We start from the raw sequence: 4893 nt of genomic DNA on the forward strand, positions 1-4893 counted from the left end.
TTCTGATAAGTTCAGAATTCGCAAGATTGAAATGAAAAACAAACTCCCGAGGACATGTCGGGTAAATCTTCAAAGGGAACAGTTTACTTTATAACGCATCACCCTGGCTATGCTGTTTCACTTTCTTAACAATAAAATGGAAACATGATTTAAGGAACTGCCTATTTTAATTTTGATATTAGCAACTTAACAGACAGCAGAAATGCTGAGGCGTCGTAAATCTACATATTTATATGACGGTCATCTTCACTGTATGCATATTTATAACAAAACAGTCAATAACATTACTGCCTCCTTTCATTTTCAGTCAAAATACGCAACATAACCTCTCTTTTGCTGAATATCAGTTTTAATAATCAACAATGGCCATTAAAACAGCAGGCTATAACCATTAAGTTGATACAATGGAGGAATTAAAGAAAAGAAATCAGTGAAATGTACAGAATCAGTGTAGTATATTAACTTATCTTTGCGCTCAGCCAAAACACATTACCTGAGAACAAGTAATAGATTCAAAAGACTAAAGTTAGGGAATATGGCGTCACATAAAGACAACAAGATGAATTAGAAGGCCCGGATTGGCTAATCGGGAGGACTGGGAGAATTCCCGGTGGGCCGGTCTGTTTTTTGGCCGCGAGGGCTGGTGTCCCTAGCTCCTTGCACTCTCAGCAGTCACACTTTTTTCTTCTATTTATTTATTTGACCATAGCCTCACTCTTTTTAATCCTTATTTTGCCGCAGTGCCGCTCTTTTTATTTATTTTCTCGCAGCCCCGTGAGAAAAATGCAACCCGCAGGTTAACTAACGTTAATGATGATGATGTAATGTAACTATCGACCCCAAACAGCGGCACCTTAGTTAATATAAGAATTCGAATAAAATGAATAATACACCTGCTCAATGAAAATCAAATGATTAAATACATTAATAAATCTGACAAAACTTGATCAGAAATCTAAAAATAGGAGAAAAAGATTGAGCCATCAAAAGAAAGTAGTGCTGTGCCTTAAAGGGCCATGAAACCCCTCGTTTCAGCAGGGTGTTTTCACACCTCTACTTTGGAAAAAGTCAGAAAAGTGGGCGTGTCCAGCTCTGTTTAGGGGGGAGTGTCGGAGGAAGAAAAGCGGCTTGGTATGGGAGTGTCTATTTGGGCACGCGCGAGTTTCAGAGTCAAAACACACACCCACAGCGGACAATGTGACTGTGTTTACATGGACATCTGTAGTCGAATTATTTGCCAAATTATTAAATGGTGGACTTTAACTGCAGTTTGGCTCTTTCATTCAGGCAATTCATTAATGTCCCTCGCGACAAACGTGATATTTGATTCGAGGAGCTGCTCTAAGCGTGTATTTTTCATGCAATGTTTGATACCGCACGGCGAATGAGAGAAAAAAAAAACTCAGCATTTCCCGGAAACTTAGATGCACACGGCAGGTAGCGTAGAAAGCCGCGTGTGTTATTCCGGTCACAAAATCCAACACGAGGTTATAGTTTGGTTGTAACTGTTAGTGCTAACTATTGCACTCGGTGCAATAGTTTGTTTGATACGAATAAAATACGAACTGAATAAACAAAGAGCACTGGTCGCTCACTTACCAAATAGAGACAGGACAATCACCAGCAACTAGAGCCGCGTCTTTATTTAGAGGAGACTACAATCTGGATCTCAGCGTTTGCAGATGAGAACAGCTCTCAGGTAAACAATAATCCTCCTTAGACACGTTAGTTATTGTTGTCGAGCGTCGCGTACACTGTTAATCCACGCGTGAGTCTGAGCTCTCACAGAGAGAAAATGAAAACAAAACTTAACGGCAGCAAACTATAAAAGCAACACTTCACGCTTGTTTTGCCAACACAACGTGGCGTCTTTGCCGTCTACACTGTGACAGTAATGAATATTAATGAAGTCGCACAATAGAGTGCGCTGATTGGTTTGAACCAAGCCTTACTCATGCATTAATGCAACACACTGTAAGACGCAATAAGACTCACTCTGGCACAGACGCCCAGTCTGCACGCTGGAATACACGCTATTATGTCATGACCGTGACGCAGCTTCAAAAATTCATTTCAAACAGGAAGTACGAATTTGCTTGAAATAACGCAAACACAACCAATTTACACTTTTTAGAGAAATATAGGTGTCCTAATAGTGTTTTTAGCAGTGTGGGACACATATACCACTGTCAACAGCTCAAAAAATGTGTTTTGGTGTTTTGTGACCCTTTAAGGGTCGCAAGTCATTAGTTATTTTTTACTCTCACTGTAATAGCGCCATTGTGGTCCAGTGGTAGCACATTGCGTTTCAATGCCGCGGACCCGTGTTCGAAGCTCCCCTGAAAAATAGTTTTTTTTTTTTATTTTTATTGTAAAGACATATAATACTGTTAGGGCTGTTGAACATTTGAATTTCTAAAGCAACAGTTTTCTTGAAAAAGACGTGATAGTGCCATTAGAAACTGAGTTAAAATCAGTCGTGAACTGAGGTGGGCCGGTCTGGCTTGAAACTCCAGGGCTGAAAATGAGTCCCACTCCAGCCCTGTGAATTAGATATCACTTTTAGCAAATATAGTGAGATTAGATCAAGCAGTAGATTCTTGATGAACAGCCTGACGTGCACAGCTCTCATCGCTGAAGTGCATGCCAGAGTGTGTGTGGTCTCGTGATGTGCATTTTCAGCGGTGTAGTGTGGTTGGAGGGCTGTTCAGGAACACAAGGTGAAACGCCCGTGTGGACGTGGATCGTTTCATTCGAAAACGGCGTTTTAAAACTAAAACGTGTTCGTGTAAACCATAGACTGTAAAATATATGGACGTAGTATCCGTGACGTCACCCATAGGTTTCTGAAGAGCGCAAAAGAAGCCACAAGTAGGCGCGGCCAACCGTCACCATTTTGTTCGCGCGTCATCACACCCACGGCGGGATACCAAACAAGGGCAAAGAGGCGGAGAGTGAGCGGAGCGACAGACACCTGCTAGCATTTAGCTTGGACCTGGTTCAGACACACTTTACTTTGGGAGAACGCTTAATACTTTATCACCTGTGACTCGTTTGTATTCTGACCACTTGTGCTTGGTTGTATACTATATCAATAAAGTGTTTAGACTTTTAAAAACACTGCTGTAATACATTGAGTCACTAAACATTGTTCTTATGACGTTTTTCAACAGGAGGAAAACGCGAATTACATCCAAACACTTCAGATATAGTCTGTGTTAGTTAATGTAAGACTATTGATGAAATCCAGCATAACACTGTATGACAACGCTTCAGATGACAGTTCTAGAGCCCACAGCTAATCAATCTGACAGATTCTGGAGTGCATTACAGCTCTAAATATAAATATAAACAATAAATGATCTTAAATAAAACAAATACATACATAGAGATGGTATATAAGTATATAACTTTACTCACATGGGAAACGGAGGCCACGTGAATGGTTTGTGAGCACAATTAAGTGCACTCAGCATGCCATGCCATCCAATAATTGTAGGAAACAAGTCCAAAAGGCAGTTGAGTGTGTAAAGCCACATAAAACAACACAGAAATACGATAAATATGTCGAGTTCAGTGGCTAATCTGCTGGATTTAGCTGAGGTGACGTGACGGGACAGCTTGACGAGACCAAGCTGTCACTCAAGTGGCCACTCCCTTAATTATGCAAACTTAATATAACTTAATATAAAGGAAACGGATGAGTTATAAAAATATTCCCCCCCCTCACAGTTGTCATGAAGGGTAATATTAGCTGTATTAACCAAAACCTTTTTTTGTACCAGGCTGTAAACACCTTTTTTTCTGCTGTAAAGTTGGCCGTTCTAACAGTGGGCTCAATTGAAATTTGCTCTGTTTTGGAGCCAGGAGCGGCCAAGACTAGCGGAATTTCGGATGAATTGCAGTTTTAGTTACTTCCGTATTGGCTTCCTGAGGGAGAGCGGGAGGTTGCCGCTTGGTGTAAACATGGCTGCTTCTCACTCAGGGCTGTTTATGCTAATGAGGGAGAAATGGTCACTAGTGGGCGGGGCTTTCCCCCTCTGATGTCACGTACAAAGGGAGAAATGTCAATCAACGCGTTTCTGCAGACTGTTTTTATCAAGTGTGATTATAAAAAAACAATAGAATTAATTCATTTTTACCATTATAGGCTGGTTATATTCACACACTGCTGCCACACAAGGGTGCTTAAACCCCTTATAAAACTGATTTGTGCATAATAGGTCTCCTTTAATTAAAATTAATCTCTTCTATGTAAACTCTTATACAAAAATCAATCAATAAATCAGAAAATTGTGTCATCATTTCCTCATTTTCTAAATCTATGACTGTCTACGGGTAATAGTATAGTGATGTTCCCTCTACACACCATGTTTACACATCAATAATAAAAAGCCACACAGGATTACTTGGGTTAAAAAAAAAAACACAGCAAGCTTTACGTGCATTTCACAAATGTGCAATTCACAAAATCAGTTTAACCAGTTGCCTACTGCAGTTACCAGCAGAGTGTGTACAGGTCCAACAGTGCACATCCCTAATGGAGATGTGTGTGTGTGTGTACACATGTGAAAGAGGCAGAGATTCCCCCAGAGATGGAGAAGCGCGAGTACACATGCCTATAACCAATTAGCTGCCGGGCAGCTCTTCTCTTCAAAGCAGCCTGCGGTAATCATACACGCACACACACACACACACACACACACTGGTCAATGTAGAGGAGCTGATCATGAATAATGCACCGCCTGCCTGGTGGGTGTGGACCAGAGAGCGTGTGCCTGTGAGTAAGAGCGAGCATGTGCAAACGTCAGTGTGTGTGTAAATGTGTGTGAGGAATCCCTCCCCCAACCAGCCGGTGCCTGCAACATGAGGTCAGCGAGCTAGAGAAGAGGA

This window comes from Danio rerio, chromosome 12, assembly GCF_049306965.1.
Source record: "Danio rerio strain Tuebingen ecotype United States chromosome 12, GRCz12tu, whole genome shotgun sequence".
NCBI classification, from domain to species: Eukaryota; Metazoa; Chordata; class Actinopteri; order Cypriniformes; family Danionidae; genus Danio; species Danio rerio.